The sequence below is a fragment of the Nestor notabilis genome, unplaced genomic scaffold, assembly GCF_000696875.1.
Source record: "Nestor notabilis isolate BGI_N333 unplaced genomic scaffold, ASM69687v1 scaffold4522, whole genome shotgun sequence".
Taxonomy (NCBI): domain Eukaryota; kingdom Metazoa; phylum Chordata; class Aves; order Psittaciformes; family Psittacidae; genus Nestor; species Nestor notabilis.
In genome coordinates, this window is record NW_009918672.1 from 83,571 (window position 1) to 105,881 (window position 22,311).

At 38.4% G+C, this 22,311-nt stretch overlaps 1 protein-coding gene across 1 annotated transcript in view; it reads right to left on the reverse strand.

Moving 5' to 3' along the window:
• The window catches only part of SULF1 (sulfatase 1), a 120,557-nt gene that overhangs the window by 79,604 nt on the left and 18,642 nt on the right, over nucleotides 1-22,311 (reverse strand). The window contains exons 3-4 of the mRNA XM_010009837.1: nucleotides 19,589-19,655; nucleotides 17,203-17,300 (exon numbers count right to left, since the gene is read on the reverse strand). The gene's annotated coding sequence lies outside the window, so the exon portion shown is untranslated. The remainder of the gene's footprint in view (nucleotides 1-17,202; nucleotides 17,301-19,588; nucleotides 19,656-22,311) is intronic.

A 22,311-nucleotide genomic window follows, 5' to 3' on the forward strand; every position in this document is an offset into this window, starting at 1 on the left:
CAAGATTAAGGTATGTAAGTTATGTGGCAAATATTATAGGGATCTTAGTTTCTATCCTGCCTCATGGGATGAAAAGGAGCATTTAACTGCTGGGCTCCTGCTGGTTTTGAATGAATATCCAATGCTTCATTAATATTTATCCCTTTTTCTTCTAACCATACTATACATGCTCTCTTTTGGAGTTCCAGGAAAACCAGCAATTATCACATCAAAGGTCATCAGTCCACCAGGGAAACTTCAATCCTTAACTGGTGGAGAATTGCTTTAGCTTTTGCAAACATCTCAGATCAGGCGAGCAAGTGTTTTCCCTCCTCCCTTCCCTCCTGTGACTCTTGTTGGTTTTATTTAATCAGCTTAGAAGACCTCCTTAGTTTTCCTGTGATGCCATACGCTATCCTAGACATCAAAAAGATTTTTATACTGCTGTTATATTTATACAGAGGGAATAAGAGAGTAACAATGATTTTACCATGCTGCACAATAGGTCCAGTCTGAAACAATCTGAAGGACTCTGCTTAAATTTCCCGAAAGATATTTTTGTTAAGCTCCATTCTGAAGTTATTGGCAACACTCTCACTTACTTCAATAGTAGTGGTAGCATTAAAGAAAGAAAGTGATCCATGCAGATGAAAATGACAAACAGAATTGTTCAAGTTACTGAACAGCGGAAATCAGAACAACTGAAAAATTAAGAGACTCTACTCCTGCCAACAGCAAACATTAAATAAAAAAGATATGAGTCAAACCTCAAGACAAATCAAGAAACTGTTTTCAAAATAATGATAATTAAAAAATAATAAATGCTGTGTTCGCGTTACTTATCTTTTGGCTTTATTGCCCCTATGGTTGTGCATTTTGAAAGGTTTTTTGGCAATCCTAAGTCCTAAAGAACATTTATTTTGTCTTTCAAATAAGAGATAATTTTTCATAGGATCATACCATGCCAAAAATGAGGTGTGTGATAAAGCAGAGAGAGTTGACAAGGCTGAAAAAGTGTTTTCTTCAGGGCCGAGGAAGAGAGAGTTCTGATGACACACAATGGGAAGGGCACCATACTCATCTGTGTTTCCAGCCTCCCTGGAGAATGAATGACCAAACATCATTAATTCTGAGTATTACTTTTTTTGGCTCTTCTACCTTTGCACAATAAATTGATTTAGGCATGTAGGAATCTTGATGCTAATCAAAACATGACTTCAGTGTCATGTAGCCTGCTAGCTTGGGCAGGTTACCTCCACTAAAACAAAGTATCATTCAGTGCTTAAAAAAAATCATTAAAATAAATCAACAAATCTGGCAGAACTGTCAGGGAATACTGCTCCACTTTGTCTGAAGTATCATTTCTTTCTGACTGCTATTTCTGGCTCTGATCCTTTACACAACTCCTGTGGCCAAATCCCATTAAATAAGAGTCTTTCCTACTTTATGTGTGAAGCTGTGCAGGGAATTAGCCTTCACAATATTGTAAAGCAAAACCGAATAATTTTATCCAACTTACTGCTTTAATGTAATTAGTTAATTGATTTGATTTAATAATTTAATCCATGTTCCCCAGTGCCTCCTTTAAAAATAGAGTAGGAGGGAACACTCTTATGTTCTGATCCAAGCAAGCTATATGTTTCTGAAGCATGTTTTTAATTTTGATAGAATTACAGGTTTGTAATTCCCTGTTTCTCTTCTTTACAATAAACTAATCTCATGTCTGTGAGGGTGGGGACCCATCTAAGAAGCCACAGAACCATATGAAGCTGAAATTTCAGCCTTTCCCAGCTCTGCAGGCCTCCTTACCAAGACATGAACTGGTATGTCCCTCCTGCATGAGAGACTTCCCTGACCATGCACTATACCATGTAGTGTATTTGGTGAGGATACTTTTCTTGTACTCATCCTGATAGGGCAGAAGGGGAGAAGACAACAGGCAGAAAAGCTGTTTCTTCTCCCAGAGCACAGAAAAACCTGCTCTCTTCTTGGATGCTGGCAAGGTTGGGAACATTGATGTTGCTACTATGGCTCTGCATCACATAATTGCCTTAAGTTTCTTGGACACCTTGCTAATGCAGGGCCTCCTATACAGTTAATTTACTTAAGGTAAGTATAATAATTTGGTTTTACTGTACTTTCATATTATTGCACCTACTCCTTGGGTGTTCAAGAGTTCAGTGTTGTTGGCCAAGCAAAGTAAACTCAAGAATTAACTAGGAGCATTTTTGTATAGAAATGGACTTTGTTATAAAGTGACTTGAAATGTTAAACAATTGGTCTGTTCAAATAGCTAAAGTGACTGAACATTTGGGCTTGACTTGAGAACATGAATATTCTCACAGCAAAACACAGCTCACTGAGGAATTTTGCCTACGGCTATGGTATGAATGAACTGAATCATCCCCTGAAAAAGAGACATTTCTTCTGTCTTCAACTGAGCATGTAAAATACAGAAACCAGTATAGTATAGCAAACAAGCTGCCATTTGATCAGTGAAATTTTGCAGTTTTATGATTAGTACATTTGGTGATACTGATAAAATCTTCATAATTTCTAGTTAGATCCTTAAAGATGAAAATAACAGCAGAATTCACCAAGGCTTTTCTTAAGCTTCCTGTTATAAAAATGGAGACACTATTCCTTTTGGTTAAAAACCCACTATCGCTATCAAAACCTTTGTCCCAACAACACTCAGCTACAGTACTACATCATGAGTGTCTATGAGTTGTTAGAAACACTCTAAGGTACAGAACATTTGACTTGGGGAGTTAAAGGACAGAAATGATGTGCTAACAAGACCTGCTCTGGTTAACTGTTTCTGCATGGTGTGATAAGCTGATTTTTCATCATGGACTTGAGCATTGTACCCAACAGATCACCTCTTTTCTTGAATTACAGTTGTGCAACAGGGGCACCTTGAAGATGACTTAATTTGCCTGCTGGATACACTTAAAGTTTCTGAAGCTTTAGGGCAAGACACAAGTTCATGGCACAGGTTGAGGAAATTCAGTTGAAGAATACAGTACCTGGATTACACCAATTGAAGGGCAGAGGTTGTGCAAGGTTTGAATTTTAATGAATTTATAGTATGTCTATAGGCTAGCACAATCACAGTGAAATGAAAAAAGAAATGACCCCAAAGCTTTATGTGAGTTATGGGTTTCTTACTTACTGCCCTCAGGCACTGCATATTGCAAGACAGTTGCTTGTCTAAATATAAGGCCGTGACTAACTGATGATTAATTAGCTTAACTCAGTGCTCTCATCAGATTCACTACTTTCATAAGTAATTTCTTAAATGACTTAGCTCATGTAGACAAACATAGGCAATTATTGACATAGTTCAAATAATTAAACACTTCTAGCAGAAAGGCTCAAGGAAATACAAGCAAACTGAAGTTTTACCAAATGTCCTTAATGAAGTTTTCTCTGGGGTCACAGGCAACAGATTTTTCTGGCTTCACAGAGCTTTCAGAATCTGTTCCACATCGCATGTCTTTGGTCCTTGTTTTGTTAAGAAAAGATTAAAGGACTTGCCCAGGCAAATAGCAAGACATGGTTGGAACTACCTGTATTTGTGGGAGTTCCCAATGTATTTAACAGACAATACCGACAGCAGTTTCCTTCTCAATTTAGGCAGTATCTTAATTTTGCCACTTTTTTACATTAAATGTCTACGAAGTTTGGGTCAGATTCTTGTTTACAATTATAATCTAGAAATACTTGCTGTATGTGATTGTTACCATATGGGTCAACAGGGCTTTGTGCTGTCAAATATCAATCACAAATGCATCAGACTATGCTACACTAATAAACAGGACTATCCCAATAAAACTGTTAATCACCTTTCAAATTGTGAAGCTCGATTAATTCATATTTTAGAAAGTTCTTGATGGTAAGTCGCTATAGAAATTGAATATTTGCAGTTCATAGAATCCTTCGCTTCAGCACATCAAAAGTGTTTTTCTTGTTACATTTTCTCTAGTTAAGTTTCATTTCGTCCACAGACCTTAGTTTTCCATTACCTAACAGGATGTTTGAAGTTTCTGGATTTCATTTCTACACAAGCTAACATGGTAGTTTCAGAACCTCCACTACTTGAAACAGAACTTTTGAAAGGAAAAGTAAAAGTAAAGAAATTAATATACAATCATGAAAAAGCTGGGGGAATATCCCAAAAATTTATTGTCCAGATTTCTCTACAAGGGCAGCTAATAACACCTTCATTCGGAGATGCCTCTGTGAAGCACAGAAACAGCATGCTTCAACTGCAGCAACTTTCACAGCCATCATAAACCACTAAGATTTTAATAAATGAAGCTAGGCTTTTAGGATTACTCTAGAACGTAGATCTCTCACTGTCATATGAAGAAAGTACGTGTGTATGAATGTTAAAAGTTTGGACAAATTGAAATAATCAGTGCTGAAGCACTGTTTCTTGCCATAGGCTTTCAAGAGCTGCCCAGGTCATGGTGCCAGTGTCAGTCTAGGATTGATGCATTAGAGAATCCTGATGTGAAGTACAGTTTAGACATGAATACATATCTTTAAAATCGATTTCTTATTGACAACTTAAAAACATCTAAACTACTAAACCTAAGTAAGCACTAAACTCCCCATAATCTACAGATAGCTTGAGTGGATTTTGGAACACGTGAACCACTCTGTCTGAACACAGGTCCATGCAATTCTTCTTGGCACATCAGACAGATGTTAGTTAAAATAAAACCAAAACCAAAACCAAAACCAAAACAATTAATGAACTGTCTGAAATCTTGTGGCATTGTGCCTCTACTAATAAACAGCAAACTCTTCCTCTAGATAAATGGACCATGGTATAGACGCAATTGCTTTACTCCCCTCACCCCTTGTCACCTGGCAGCCCCAGGGTTGCCACCCATGCCAGCTCTATTATGGGCTTGGCAGAGCAGCACTAAGCCCAAATTAATAAAGCCCAGTTGGATACAGGTTGACACCATAAAAAGCCTCTGTGTTTCCCAGGGAACTGGCTTAACATGGAGCCAGATAAGATTCATATGGGTTTATTAACTCCAGCTCTGTGGAATGCAAAAGCAGTTGTACTGATTGTGGAGTTGGGATGCTCCTGGAAGCAGTGTAGCCACATTCATGTGGGTCTGAGCTTCAGCTAATATCTGTGGCACAAATAATCTGCAACACATGGATAATCAAGCACTGACTGTACCCTGCTTCTGAATGGGTGCACAATCAGCATATCTAGTGAGGCAGTACTGAGACAGAAGAACTTAAGAGCTCTTAGCCCAAAAGAAGTTCAAACCCTTCTTTATTTTGAGGCTGTCAACAACTTGTTTTGCACAAAAAACCAAGACTGAATCTTATTATTTAAAGGAAAGAATTTTACTACTTAGAGTCAGAATCACCCAAGCACAAAAATCTATGAATCACTTCAGGTCTGTTGTGACCCTGATCAGCAGTCATTGCTGATCCTCTCTTGAGGTATGAACGTGACCCTGAGGACTCCATCCTGGTTAGCACTAAAAAACTTCTGAAGGTGGAGAGTGCTCATGCTTTATGGTACTAATCATTATTTGGAATTGTTCGGACTCTACAGGACTAGCTTTCTAACTTCTGGTTTTAATATTTTCATTGGAAATGTGTAAGTGTAATAGACTTATGTAATCCTTAATGGGAGTTAGCATTACTAAATGCTTACTGAGCACCCTGAATATCTTAAACATGAGAAGGATACTCTAGAGTTACTTGCCTTATGAATACAGGCATATACCACCTCTTATGGTAGGTAAATGCATATAAAAGTAAGTTAGCCATACACTGGATTTTAATTAGCCCTGAGGGACACATAAGAGGTTGGACAGGTTGAATCACAGCAACAAATTTAATCCAATCACCATCTTTACCTCACATGTACATCTGCATCTACTTAAATAATGACACTAGGTGAGATTCACCTCCACGTTGTAGACACCTAGATTTAATTCTCAAAATGTTGGTGTCACTTACATGCAGTAAGTGTCTAAGCTCCCACAACAGACAGAAGGGAATCTAGTCTGTACAGTTAGGGGAACCTGGAAACTATTTGGCTGTCCAGGTGCAGCTCTCCAAGCCACACTGGCTATATCGACTCAAATGTTATTTCCTGTAATGGGAGACCAGATCTTCACACACTTACACCTACATCTAGGTCTCTGAATCCCACACAGTAGATGAGGTAATTGGTGTCATTTCTGAGTTAATGCCTACTCCCTTTTACTGAAAATATATGAGAAACCCACAAACTTGAAAGAGTTTTAGGTTATAATCAACCTACTGTACACGGACTAAAATCTCCCTGGAGCTGCTCCTTCAAGTTGTGCTTAAGGGTACAACTATTGTACAAGTACAAAAGGTAGAGAGAAAGAGGAAGAGAATTAAATCATCACCCTGGGGAGAGTTTCTTAAATTTTTATGACTTCTTAGCTTGAGTCTCGGGAGTCAGTGATCACCACAACAAAACAAACCTACAGATTATATCTTATGTTTTTATTTACATCTACCTAGAGGCCCACACAAACATTTATGTATGCATTATTTTCCTTTCTTATACATGCATTTAAAAGTCAGTACACTTATTTCCTCATAAGGGTAGAGGAAACATATTAGTGTCCTATAATCTGCATCTGGGAGGGAAAACATAGGTTTGTGTTCAGAAGCATCAACTATAACCCTGAATTTTAACAATATAAGCCAATATAATACCATTGCTTTTGGAAGAGTGACACTGACATAAGACTTCACTTGCAGCACTAAAAATGTTCACTTACTGTGTTTCCTCATGCTATAAGGAAGCTGTGCCCGAGCACCCAGTACTACTGTGAGAGAAAGCTTAGCATAATTTTGCCCTCTAATGTTTTTTTTTTGTTTCTCTCAAGCCTATTATGCCATCATACTGGACAGTGCCCTGTTGCCCTTCCTCTGCTCAGCTGTGCTAAGCAAGATCAAGAAGCTGTCAATATCCGAAATTTTGCTGCGAAGAGCTTGGGGGCAAACTATATTGGTTTTTCAGATCTTATTTAGTCTTGTCTTCTATCTGCCATTTTTACATCTTTCACAGCTTTCTACAAAGATAAAAAGGTATAAAAAGGAGAAGATTCAGGGATGCGTTTAAAGTTATGGAAACTTTGATAAGGAAAAATGTGACAACAGGACAGAGAAAAAGGAGGCAAATGTGAGAAAGGCATGTCTATGCAGAAATCTGTGCTGATAAAGCTAATCAGGTTCAGTTAAACCTCTGCATGGACACTTCTGGGAACTGTGACACATATGTGAACAAACGAAAAATCTCTAGCAGTACTTGGGTCACTACAGCATGAACCAATGTGCTCTTCAGCAAGCATGCAACAAATTACATCAGTGCCATTTCAGAGAAACTTAGGAGCTTAACTTCAGAAAAGCAGTTAAATTAATCCATACCTATCATGCTGCACAGCTTAAGATACCTAAAGTTCCTTGGAGATCTAATGCTAGGCTTCTGGGTCTGCTCAGTTGTCACCTTGTCTTTGTTGCACTAATTGCCTAAGATCCTGTCTTTTAGCTAAAGCTGTCTGGGAGACGCGAAGCAGGCATAAGTCTCCAAAGGAGACCAATTTGTGATGCACGCATTGACCGTAGAAAATTCGTGGGATATTGGGGATCCACCAGAAAACTGAAAGCCTGAGATTCAAGCCCTCCTGTTTGCTATGATGTCTGCAGCTCTAGCTCCTGTCGCAGGAGAGTTCCTCAGCCACCAGGCAATGGAGACAAAAGGTTCAGTCTATGCCTCCTGGGAAAGCTGCTCCAGGCAAGATTCATATGCTGGGGAGAAGGAAGAACGGGGGCTTGGTTCTGCGGGTTAGGTCACTTGATGTGGGGACAGAGTGCTGGCGTTCTTGAGACCTTTCTGCTGTTTATCAAATGACTATTTGGGGATGATGTATAAACAGTCTAGGAGCAAGCACTGACACTGAGGACATGACTTCAGGCTCCAAGTACCTGCCTCCCAGAGAAGCCTGACTTAGCCCTGACCTAGGTTTCTGCATTTTTGTGAGACAGGTATCTAGGGCATTTGTCCCTTTGCCATCCCCTATAACCTGTTCCTATTTCCCCTTGCTCAGATCCCAATCTGGGGAAAAAAGATCTACCACACAGATTGTAGGTGTTTGATAATACTTAGTAAATTATAGTCCCAGAGCATCATAACCTTAACTCCCTTTGTTGGCTTTTGCCTTAGAGAACAAAACATTTCTCAGCATTCTTCACCACTAAAAGTAGCCATGTGTAGTCTGTGACTGTTTGGGAAATGTCAGACTCCCATCTGAGTACTTAATGCATTTTCTGATTACCTGTTAAAGATGACTCACAACACTGTGTAAATCTTGGTATTGTTACATGACTTGCTTCGTCACTCAACAACCCAGGAAGGAGCCAGGAAAGCAGCACTTCAGCTATGCTGCTGAGTTTCAGCTGTCTGATCAGGCTTCCTTGCTTAAGACCAATGCTTACAAAATTTCACAGAAGGTGGGGTTTTTTTATAACTGCAGTTGTAAGGCTAGTTTGACCTACCATACATAAAACATATTTGATCAAAAAAATGTGCTTAGGAATCAGTAAATATATAAATGATCCTTTCCATTTCTTTTTTACAATCAAGAAGAAATTTTCTACCTAGGTAAAGCCAGCTTCAAAATTGTTTGTTATTTAGCTAAAGGCATAAAAAATTCCTTAGGGAGGTCTGACTAAATGAAGCTATAGATTTCAGAGCTGGAGGTTTAATAATTTCCTCTGCTGTATGCTCAAAGGCACAGAGCTCTCTTGGGCAGAGGCTATGGTCTGCCAAACTCACTGAATGAATGCTAAAAAGACCCTGATCCACTCAAACACAGAAACAACTTGTCATTACTTGCACTGTCAATACCTGAAAACATGTGACCTTTGCTGCTGGCAAAGTAACATCTTATAGCCCAGAGGTACATTAAATGAGCTTAACGTAGAATCAGTTTGACACTAACATTAATCTAGGGCATGTGGACTTAAGAGAATCACAAATCTTCTTTTATAGCTTGAAGCAGGTCAAACATCTCCCTTTATAGAAACAGCATTTGAATTCACACAGCTAAAGAAAATACCCATTATTTAAAATAAACATCTCTAAGACATATACAAGATATTTTAATTAAGTAGCTGCATTCTACCCTGCTTACTTTTTCTCTGCAGTTTTAACAGCAAACGTTATTCTACTCCTCATTAAACTCTTGTTTAGTTTGCTAGCACCAATAAAATTACACATTTCTGAAATGGCTGCATTGCAATTGCAGGTGAAACAATCCCTCCTATTTACTTCATATAGTGAAGTAACAGTGCTACTTGAAAATGTATTTGTTTATACTTACAGAAAAGATGTAAGTCTGCAAAAAGAAAATTAAAAATGCCAGTGAAACATAAGAGCCAGAAATCTCTTTCTTTGTCATTTAGAAGGCACACACATTTCAAGTTTGTACACGAAAGCTCTGATCTTTGGAAGTATTTTGTTGCTGTTCAATGCACTGGTCAAGAAGGCACATAAACTGTCCCCCTGCACTGAAAATTCAGCTTGCAAATTGACTCCTTCTTATTTAGCAGCATTTGCTTAGTGAATAACAAACTTCATAAATAATCCAATGGCAAAAAAAGAAGAAAATTTTAGTCCTTTTCTTTTTTTTTCCCTTCATCTCTTTCTGGCCAATAATGTTAAAAAAACAAAAGGGCTTTTACATCATCTTGTATATTAACTCAGTAGTTAATTGCATGCATGTTAGATACAGTGGGGCAAGTGCCCCAGCAGTAAATGGCTTGTTCAGGTATTATAATGGTGATAATCTAATAATTAATTCTATATAGGGCATCTAAAGATTTTAGCTAGCAAATCTTTTTTAAAGGAATATGTCAATGTAGCCTATATACCTTTAATACTAGTGATTTGTAAGATAGAAGTTATGTTTGTAAAATTGCTTGCTAGACAGCGGAAGATGTATAACTTTTAATACATTCATTGTAACTATTATGAATAACATGGGAACCTCATGATATTGGTCTTATGACAGAGTTGCACATTAATAAAAATCACCACAAATTTTCAGACATCCGAAAGCCTGAATAAACAACTCTACCTTTGAAATGTTCCTGGAATATGACAGATCCACTCAGCTCTCTCATGACATTGTTTTCAAGCAAACACCTATAACCATCCCTGTGCCATCTATTCCAGTTAATATCCTTTCAGTTTATAGTTAGATCTTTGCTGCAGTTATATTTCAGCATCATGGTTCACCTTCACCCCTGTATCACCTTTCTTTATTTTTATCCCATCCCGTGCCATGTGTGTGATACAATATTCAGACTGGAAGAAAAGTTTCTCAGCAGAGAGCCAGCAGATATCTTACTGCACCTGAGAATCAGACCATGCATTCAGAAGGTGGTGCAGTAGCACTTGATAGTGACTAGAAGGGAAATTATGAGAAAAAGTTAAAAATTACCAAAATAACCACAAATATTCTCAAAATACTTCTTTCAGAAGGTTAAAAATTCATTATGACCCAGCTGAGTAACTTGGTGTGTAAAGGCTATGTTTGTTCTGAGCATCACAGAATATAATCCTTCTATAATATTTAGTGTAACCTAAGCATGAGACCCTACAAACATCATTTCCATGGCATCATGGCCACTACTTGGGATATTTACAAGTTTATCTAAGTCACAACCTAAATTCAGAGTCCAGTTTCCATAGAAAAACTGTATTCTTTTGTTGTTTCATGGTAATCATCTGAATGATTTCAGTATATATGCATAGTTTTTAATATTTGGGTACACACAACGTACATTATGGTTTAATTTGGTACTATTTCAAGTATGAAAAATTGTGGGGAAGCCCTCCTTCCTAAAAGAAAAAGTTAATGTGTGTAGAAAAATCTAAAAATGCTGGTTGAAGAATGTTTTAATTTCAATTACAATTACTGTGTCATCATATCTCTATTTGCTTTCAATTAGTTGCATGGTTGAACACCATCATTCAGTCATGTCTCTAGCTACTTATATATGTAACATTAATGTCTATAAAGACCTGCTTTGTTAATTAGTGATTATATTTTATTGTCTTCGTCATCCTAATTCACATCTTACGGGATTTCAAAATCCCACAGAAGATCTGGACCTAATCAGCAAGGGGTCTGAGAATTCTGTCAGTTGGAACCGGCTTGGATACATCCCTAGAAGTACATCTGCCCACTGTGTGATACACAGCTGCTAAGTCATGAAGCCTGGGATTTCTCTGTGGCATTTATGAGCATCCCATTACTGCATTATCCAAGCAACCTGTAATCTTAAACGTATCTGTTTTTCACAGCCTCCCTGTGAGATGCTGAAGAACTGTTTTCTTTGTGGCACTAACTGTAGTACTGTCATACAGGAAGTCTAGACTGGAGCAAGGAGGTGAGACTAAATTCCTCTAAATAGCAGGCTAATCAATTAACTAGTGCACCAGCTTTCTCACTGCAGTGTAGCACCAAAGATGCTGGGAAGAGGATGATGACTTCTTAGAGAATCTGTTGTGTACACCTCATCTCTTGTCTGTACACACTCCTATATATTAGGAACTGCAAAACTGGCTGGAAACCCATGTGCTTTTCTTCCACATGAGGAATAAAGTGTAAAACATGGTTGAATTCTTCCTCAGAAGTAAAATCCTCACACTCAACATTTCTTTAGGTGAAAGCCTGTGCTTCACTAATGTATAATTTAGTTGCTTGTAAAGAACAAAACCTACCAGGCCTTCATATGACACAGATAACAGGCCATTTTCTTCTTCCATCTGGGAACAGACCAAGAAGGCAGTAGGGAAAATGATTGCAACTGAGACAACAATGAGCAAAGAAATGTTGTCTTAGATCTGTAAATCTGCAAGGCAACAACAAATGCTGGAAAGTTTTCCCATTAAGGTTTCTTGGCCTCGAGTCAGTAAGCTGCTTCATTGCTATGTCAATAGCACATATACATATATAAACACATGTCCAAGTGCTTTTCTCACTGCAAGTAGATTCAAGCAGTTGCAGATATGTCATTTTTTTTTAGATGACCAAAAAAGTCCTCTGTGGAGAAATGTTAATGTTATCCACATACTTCACTCAAAAAGCATTTACAGTTTTAATATTACTGTATCTCACCACTGATGTCATGTTATGCAGTTCTGTCTGTTTGTATGTTCTTGCTCTAGCTGTTTTCTTTAGTCATTCTGGTTTTAAAACATAAAGCCATAAAAAAGTTCTCTCTCCAGTATTCTTTCTTTTTCTTCCCTGACTATATCATGCAATATAATTCCCGTGTGAACCTCACAAAGTTCAACAAGATCAAGTGCAAGGTCCTGCATGTGGGTCCAGGCAATCCCAAGGAGGAATACAGGCTGCATAGAGAACAGATTGAGAGCAGCCCTGAGGACGACTTGGGGATGTTGGTTGACAAGAAGCTCAACATGAGCCAGCAGTGTGCGTTCACAGCCCAGGAAGCCAACTGTAAGATGGGCTGCACCAAAAGAAGCATGGTCAACAGATCAAGGGAGCTGACTGTCCCCCTCTATTCTGCTCTTGTGAGACCCCACCTGCAGTACAGCTCTGGGACTCCCAGCACAAGAAGGACGTGGACCTGTTGCAGTGAGTCCAGAAGAGGGCCATGAAGGTGATGGGAGGGCAGGAACACCTCTGCTATGGAGACAGGCTGAGAGAGCTGGGCTTGTCCAGCCTGGAGAAGAGAAGGTTCTGGGAGACCTTAAAGCAGCTCCAGTGCCTGAAGGGGCTACGAGAAATCTGGAGAGGGACTTTTTACAAGGGCCTGTAGCGATAAGATAAGGGTGGAATGGCTTTAAAGTGAAAGCAGGTAGACTTCAGTTAGATATAAGGAAGGGTGAGGGTGGTGAGACACTGGCATAGGTTGCCCAGAGAACTTGTGACTGCCCCATTCCTGACACCGAACAAGGCCAGGCTGGAATGGGGCTTTGGGCAACCTGGTCTAGTGGGACATGTCCCTGCTGTACCTAGATGATCTTTATGGTCCCCTCCAACCCAAACCATTCTGTGATTCTACAATCATTACAATCTTAATGATGTTACAGGCCTACTTCCTGATAAAGACATTTCGTATTTTTGAAGGAAAAGCTGTAGGATGCCTCTGGATCAGGTTTCTGGCAGTAGAAATGTGTGGCTGAAAAATTCTTCATTCTTCTTAAACACGCAGCTGAATAGAAATTTTTGGAAGGAGTAGAGAAAATAGTGACACACAATTCTTTTACAAAATCCACTTTAAAAAATGCCTGCATGAAATATTTGAAATATTTTTATCAGACTATGTGTGTCTTATTTTGATGCTCTTCCATAGTACTAATTTTCCACTAAGGTGTGTTAATGCAACTGATACTGGATAGGAAGGAAGTGACTTAGCCCTTACAGGAAAAAACCACCACCTAAATGTGGGAAAAGGTTCACAAATACTTCCAGAGACTGACATTTAAAAAACTTAATCTTTAAATTTTAAGAGTACAGTTACACAAAAGTTTCTGTCTTCAGTTTGATGCAAGCTAGGGAAGGAAGTTTATGGATCTATTTTTCTCTTGCCTGTCTCTTTTCCTGAGCATACTCTCAGCACACTGCCCACCAAACTGCTGACTGCTATTTCCTTATTAAGGCATGCAGTGTGGAGCAACTTGCTCTTGAGAAAGACAATGAAGCAACCTAATCAGCAGCTGAGAACCCCTTCCACTAAGTAGCAGGAGGAAATGAAGGAGAAAAACCTCATATTTCCTCTTTGGAGCTCTACTAGTGTGAATTAATTTAATAGGGATGAGCAGCCACAAAGGCAAATAAGTGCCTGTTGCTTTAGGTGACATGTGGTAGGTTATGGATATACTAAAAGTGAATCCCAGAATCTTCACTTTCACAGCTTCTGAAGTGAAAAATCCTAGATCACAGAGTTTCTACTGTATTGACAAGCTGTAAAAACTCCCTCTGGGTCTTAATCGATGGTGTATATAGGGAAACATAAAATGTCTATGTGTGAGAGGATGATGGAAAAGGAAACCAAATGGAAAGAGCATGTGTTTACCAGGTCAGATCACAGACATGCTGTGGGCAAGAAAGTCACAAAATAAAGAGAATCTGAAGGGGCAAATTTGTGTCTCCTTGGAATATCTCATTAGCTGTACCTATTATAGTTAAAAGCTATTTACCCTAATGCATTTAGGGGGAAAATCCCTTATCTTTCAGCTAATAATCCCCTTCTGCATAATCCTGTTTTCCAAACTGAGAAACTTGACAGCATGGGAGGAAAAAAGACTTGAGAATGAATCAGTTTTGTTTCCAGAAGTGAAATATGCTAACGAGATAGATAGAATTAAGGTCACTGATGACAGAGGTCACTTGGGAGGGATGCAGAAGCAAATAGTTTAATTCATGCTTTTTAGCAGATAATCTTGGTGTGGGTGCATGTGTCAACATGTATGTGCATGCAATACAGAGATGTACCTCGGTGTTAGAGGATTTTTCCCATGGAATTTCCCTGTTTTTGGTAAGTACTTCCTGTGAACTTTTAGCAGAAAACAAAGAAGAAGTCTCTAGACAAGGATCATAGCTAGAGAAAGGCTGCCTGATTACAGATTCAGCATGACCTGGCTGCATAGACAACTAATGACAATGAAATATCACAGCACAGAAAGAGGAACCCCACAAAAAGATCGTAGTTCTGTTGTGCACCTTCCAGCAGAACACTCAGCAATACCTTCTGCTGACGGACCAGTGGATGTTCCCTCAGTGTGCATAAAGGCTAATGTGGTGAACTGTAAAACATGATACACTTGCTGTATGTCTCTGTTCCTCAGCTTCCCAGCCTCTCTTAATAGTCTACTGCCCATCGGGATTTTTCCAAGTTATTCTGTGAGACCCATCTGACCATTTACCCAGGTTTCTTGCTTGGAGACACCAATGGTCAGCCCAGTACTCCTGACCTATATATAGATCTCTCACACAGATGCACAGTCCTAAGCCCTGTAACCTGGAGTTTTCACTTTCCATAATGCAAGACACTCCAGTTCTTGTTTTAAGATTCTGCTCATTTCAGATGAAGTTAAATGGATTTTTCAAGCTCTTATACTTCCCCAAAATAACCTGGGATCCAAAAGCCTGTTTGGTACTGGGACTAGCATATGTGTGTATGCAGTAATGAAACTACATTTCTAAAAAACCTGATCCCAAGGGTTAAGTTGTATTCAATGTAATCAACTGAAGTTGGCTTTTGGAATGCCTACGGCTAATGTGCCAGGAAAGTCTTTGCACTGAGAGTGTCATTAATAGATTATATACATAAGAGACATGATTTTTAAGCTTCAGGTCAAAAAGCCACCTTTTCATTTTTCTTGGAACTTTGCAACTATTTTATCCATGGTGCAAGTGATAACACTTTATTTCATAATAAATATTCTAAAGGCATTCCTAATACTGACAAATATGAACTACATTTATGCATACTTCACAGTTAGAGTTTCATTGTATGAGATACTATGACTCTAAATCTGTAGAGAAAAAGTGGGTTTATAAATTCTTCTTGTGAGATCTCTCTAGAACAGCAGATGATGTACTCAATGAAAAGTGAACCTTTAAAGTTTCAGCTTAGATAAACAATGTCCAAGCTTTATTTTAAATTTTTTTTATATTAACCTTTGTATCTGAAAAAGATTGCTTCAAAATCTTCCAATATAAAGTTCTTCACAAGATTATTTGTGCTCCCTGCCTTTTGTCATAATAATGATCCAATTCATCCTCTTCAACAAAAGCAAAATCACTCATGCAAATCATATTATTTCATAACTTCCACTTCTATGAAAATCTAAGGCCAAATTCTTGGCCTTACTCTAGTTGACCTCTTTCAAAGCAACCTACGAAAAATATAGATAAACCTGTAGATAAATCTAGTAAAACTTTAGATAAAGTTGGGAGAAAACAAAGATGGAACTGGAGATAATTATTAGATTGATGGCATAGGACAGCCATGACATGCTGCATGCAAGCAAACAATATGTGCTTTATATGGGACCAATATACACCCCTACATCTGGAGGGAAAAGAAAGCAGACTGAATAATCTTATATTCATTCTAATTGTTATGAAACCTTATCTGGAGATCTGGCAATTTAAATATTCTGTAATTAAAATAAACTATGAGCTAACATGTCAAATAGTAACGGGTTCCAAACAAAATTCCATACAAAGACTTGCACGTGAAATAAACTTGATGTATACCAGCTGTCTTGCATTGCTGGTAATGTCTTAATTTTAAATACAAATTTACCTCTGCCACACATATACCTGCTATTAAATCACATCCATTTGCAAATTGTTTAATCAGACATACTTTATGGAAATGAGGTGACAGAAAATAATACAGATGAGAGAAAAAATGAATCTCAGAGCATTTCAAGCTCTGTCTTGTGGGTTTATATTTTTATTTGTTAAGTTGAGACATATGATTTGATACATGGCCTAGTGCCATAATTCCCACATCACAAGATCACCACACAACTTGCTGTGACCTCCTAATCCTACCTAAAAGTCAGCCAGGCCTTGAAAGCACGTAACTACTGCAGATCTTTTGGAATTGCTTTGGCAGAGTCACATAAGACAGCTTGCATAATGCTTTTCTTTACCATGACCAGCTGCATACAGTGAGATTAGCTTCAAGTTTTCATAATCGTCATGTTCACATAAACAAGGGAAAATTCCAAACCATTACTTTTTGCTTAATATATATATTTCCCTGCAGGAAAAGTGCACTTTTATCTTGACATAACTCAAGCCTGTAAAGTATTCTTTTTCATAAGCTCAAGAAAGGCATACATTTTGTTCACAGGATATTATTCAACAACCACAAAACATACAATTTCTGGATGCCTTACAAAATAGAAAGTTAATAGTAGCAAATTTTAGATTGAAAAGCTATCTGTGTAATCATTTACTGGCTCACTAAAATGTTAAGGGTCCTTGGGTTAGTCTTGAGCCTTTAAAGTTTGGCAGGATAGATCTCCAGAAGATTTATTGCAGCTTAATTATTGACCTGGCATAATACTCAGGCTATGTAGTATATGCTGATGGCTTGTTTGGTTTAATTAATTACTGAATAAGCATTTTATTTTTGTACCTTTGAAGATTTCCTGTAGTTAATGTGCCTCGGTTAATTTTCATAGCATTGGACAGAAGTCTGTATGTGTTGCTCAGTGACTGTATTATTGGCAAAACCTGCAAAAAGGGGAAAACACATTAATAGTAATAGCTGCTAGGAGTCACACGTTTTAGCTGTAACACAAGCTCTGTTCATACTAGGTTTAAAATTTTTTTGCAAAACTAAACTTATTCATTCCTATTTACTCTGCTGAATCACCCTGCAGAAACAAGTTTATCCATGTCTAATTACGTTGCTTAAAACTTAGTAAGATGCCATAGTTAAAATAATCGAAACATTAGAAAGCATACATTAATTTTTCAAGATCTAGACTTCCTTGTGTTTTGTTCATTATTAAAGTACCAAGCAATGTGTACCTGATTTTTCAGTGCCTTAATACACTGAAAGCTTATGTTCTTATAAGCTGAGAAAACTTATGGCAGATGTTCTTCTACATGAGAAAAAATTAAATTAATTGTATTGTAAAATAACTGTACAGAAATTATAACGTCTATTTTATTTAGCTGTCAAAATCAAATGGAAGTGCTTCCCTTTTGTGTTCCTTTTGGGAAAGCTCTACCAAATTTAACAGAAATGTGTATCTTCAAATAAGAGTTATCTTACTGTTTGGCAAACACAATTTTTGTATTTCCAGCCTCAGATTCTAAAGGATGGTTCAAATAGCTACCAAATAGCTACATCACTAAATTCTGTCACTTGTCAGGATATTTTCTGAGACTATCTGTAATATTTTAATAGAATTTTCAGGTTTGGAGATCCTCATCATCGTTTTCATAATTGTTCATTAATTTGTTCTTTTCTAAAATGAGGTAATATTAAAATCATGCAAAAATTAGCACAAACGAGTTCATTTTGTCTTTAGGTAACTAAAAGGTTACTACCAGTATTTACTATATTACTCTAAATTCCTCGCTTATCTTCCTTTGACAAGAACCAACTGGTTCAGATCTACTTTCTCCTTTTCTGACCAGAGCTACTATTAAGATGCAAAATCTTATAGGTGACTCCAGTCAGAAGAAACTTCCACTGACAGAAAAGAGCTCTGTTTCATGTATTTTCATGAACACAGGAAATACTGTGTTGACATGGGCTGTAGCTTCACATTTCCTTAGCCTCGACTAGTCACAAGCTTCTGACAGAGGAGATAGCACTTTCCTCTCCCATCTGGCGGCGCGTGTCTCCAAAGTATGCAAGCACACATGCTCCTAGGGTCGAAGGGAACCAGGTGAAAGAACTAATATGACCAAGTATTAATCCTGCCAGCCACAAACATACCAGAAAACCAGCAAGCAGGTTAATTTTCTGATGTGTCAGCCCTGTCGCCTGCCTCCCTGCCTTGTCACACCGCTGTTAGTGCTGTCACAAGAAAGGAGCAGAAATTGGGGCCACCACCACAGCAGTCGGCACATATTTCATGAAACCCTTGTCTTAGACATGGGGCACTAAAGCCACCAGACAGGGTTTTCCTTCCTAAACTAGCCTGTCAGTCAAAAATGTTTCTCTCTGGGCTTTAGTTCCCTCCGTTGTAAAGTCTCTCACAGTCTGTCTGCTTAGCTTCTTCAGGATCAATCTCCGTCTGGCGCACCACCCTTCTGGGAAAGGCCAGCCAAAGCCTGGCTGCCTAATACTTATGCACCCTTGAACAGTTCTGGGGCTTGACTTTGGGTTTGGAACAAGCATGCTTTACTCTTTCTTACAGCTGTTTTACAAGGGCAGTGGCAGGGAAGTCTATCTGTTTTGAGGATAATGAGCGCAGTTTGCATCTTCATTTGAGAACTCATGAAAGGTCAAAGCTGTCCTCATTAGGAAAACTCTGGTGACTTGCACAGACAACAGTAAGGGGAATCATGAACGCATATGGGGGGCATTATTTCATGCACAGCTAGGTACCTGGGACAAAAAGGAAAAAAAAAAAAGGGAGAAAGAAAGAAATACCTGGAAAAACTGAGGCATTTATAGCTTCCAGGGAATGGAATGGCAGGGAAAAAAAAAAGAATCCTCCCTTCCCCTTCAACAAACTCAAAATGGAGATAATGCAAATCAAGGAACCTGAAACACATACACCCCTAATGTGCTGGTACAAAATGAAATGTAATCTTTGCTTATCCGTTGCAGAACAGGTCAATATAGTGGCATATACAGTACCTGGCAGTGTACTCATTGTGTCAGTTAATCAGAAAGAACTGTGAATTTTAAGTCATCGTCTTTTAGGTAGGCAAGACTGTGAGGGTCTGAATAAGTCTGAGTAAAAAGATGCCAGTATCTGTGAACTTAACCAATTACGTCATAGTTATTATTATGCTGTAAATAAGTACTTGCAATATTACGGTCCTCTGAATCTTACCTGTTTCTTACACAAGAAAGAAACACTGTCTTTATTTTTCCACTCTTCCTCAGGTCAGTCTTTTTTTGTTTTTTCTGTAATAATTAAACCAACAGAAAGTTACAACAATTTATAAGCAATATATTCAATAATATTTTAAAAGAAAAAAACCCAACAACTAAACAACAGATCACTTGCATCCATCTATACATTATTTCTAGTAATATATCCCAGCACATTAAGAAAGACATTCAGAGAATAATGCTTTTTTGAGTTGTCCCATAAGCCTCACTGGGACCATTGCTTCTAATTTCAGCTCAGAAGGGTTACAGCAAAAGACATTGCTACTGCAATTTTCTTCATTTATCAACAATTCTCTTTCCTCTTTTATTCTTTTATTGAGAAGATAATATTGATAGTGTACAGTATCTACAGAGGGCAGTAGCTCTCTAAAGCTGCTTCTGCAGGTGCAAAGCAGAAATCCAGCAAGACTCATTTAGATTCTGGCCAGTAAGTTCAGTTAAGCCTGCTTCCTAGTAAATCAAAAAACCAAACCAATGGGCTGTTAGGTTTCCAAGCTGGTAGTGGCTGTAAAAACCTATAGGTCTTCTGGGACTTCACCTTGAAAATTTAAACCCAGAATCTAGATTGAACACTCTTACTGTACAAACAAAAAAAAAATAAAAAAAAAAAATACAAAGACATGAAATAATTTGAGACATGAAAAATGTTACTATTGTATTACCTAATATGTGGGTTTTGCTCTCTTTCTTTGAGAGATCATTCTCTCCAGCTTTTAATAATGTATTTTTTGTTGATTGGTTTCCAATTCTTTAGCAGTGCTGTAACAGCTAGGATAATCAGACTGAAGGGTTTCTTTGTCATTCTCACCAGCTACCGTTGAACCTTTTTGCTTGTCATTAACGTCACATAAAGTTATGGGCAACTAATGAAGACTTGCCTTTCTCTTTGGATACCCTCAGCACTCTTGGGCATGTATATTGCTTGGGCCAAGAGGCTAGGAATTAAAAAAAAGCACTCTCATAGTCAATCATACTCAACACAACTTATCTGTCCCAATGGCCACATAAGCCCTCCTTTGACCACATGATAGAAGCCAGCAATGCCCTGACGACCTTCTGACTGCAACAACTCTTAGGTGAACAGTGCTAGGGATGGGTGAGTGCACCAAGGCCCCTTCCCATGGGAGCTGGTTGTATGCACAGTAATGTTACAGCAATTTCCCTCCCCCAGCAAAATCTGTGATAAAATGAAAGGCCAAGAAGCTACAACTGACATTTTTTCCACTTAGTGTATTAGCTAGACCAAGGCTCAAGCACACGATGCAATGAAAGATTAGCCATCAGCTACAGCACGAAGGGTTGTGAAGGAGGGATAGGTATGCAAACACTAGAAAATGATTAATCATATTACTCCCTCCATTTTGAAACATAAATGAAGTCTTACTGTTTTATTACAGTTACTTGTTGTAGTTCCATGGAAGGGTGGGCTGTGATACACAGGCCAGATTTTTAGCCTCAGTAACAAGTGCAAATCCTACTGAAAGGGTGACTGCATGTAAGTATCATAGGATGAGTTTTGGCCCTTAAATTGCTATAAGAAGTAGTATTTTTTCCTATTATTGTTGTTGTTATGGGAAAGAAATTGGGCAAAGAGCTTTTGGAAGGAAAGTATTTTCTAATGACCAAGAATGTAAGAGTGAAGAAAATAAATGAAACAAATTATTGAGATGAAAATAAGGTAATGAAGAAAACAGTGGTTAGAACAGCAAAATAAATAGGTGGAAGATGCTTAAAAAACAATCCTCATCATTCCTGTTCACAATCAACAAGCTGACTGCATGTGAGCAACAAAACCTCTTTCCCCCCATTTTTAGTATACCTCCTTTCATTATGAGAGATCCATGATTTTTAAAATCTTTTTTTTTTCTTGCTCACCACTGCATTTAAGATGCTAGCTTCAAGTACATAAGACAAAATCATGAATCACCTAATAGCACCAACTAGAGTGAAATTAGCTTTAGAAGCCTCCATCTACACATATAAAAGAGTAAAAACATTGGATGATGAATCAGAGTGATGATGAAATAAGCCATTGGATGATATACAGAAGAATGAGTCCAAGGAATCTTTCCACTTACTTTACTGGGCATTGAACTACTCCATACAGAGCAGAAAAGTACACACAGAGATGGCAGCTACCATTGTCAAAGTTTCCAGACCCTTGTTTTCCACATTCATGAGCATATGAAAATACAATACTTTCCAGTAGGTGCACAAACAAGTTCATTATGACTTTATAATTTTTGCTAGATGGCCGCACGCAGAGATTTGCGGTGAATGGCTCAATGTCTGAATGGAGACCGGTTAACCAGCGGTGTCCCTAAGGGATCGGTGTTGGGATCGATCCTGTTCAATATCTTTGTCAGAGACATGGACAGTGGGATTGAGGCGCCCTCAGCAAGTTTGCTGACGACACCAAGCTGTGTGGCTCGGTTGATACGCTGGAGGGAAGAGATGTCATCCAGAGGGACCTTGACATGCTTGTGAGGTGGCCAATGCCAACCTCATGAAGTTCAACAAAGCCAAGTGCAAGGTCCTACACCTGGGCCGGGGCAATCCCAGGCACAGCTACAGCTGGGTGGAGAAGAGATTCAGAGAAGCCCTGAGGAGAAGGACTTGGGGGTGGTGGTTGATGAGAAACTGAACATGAGCCAGCAGTGT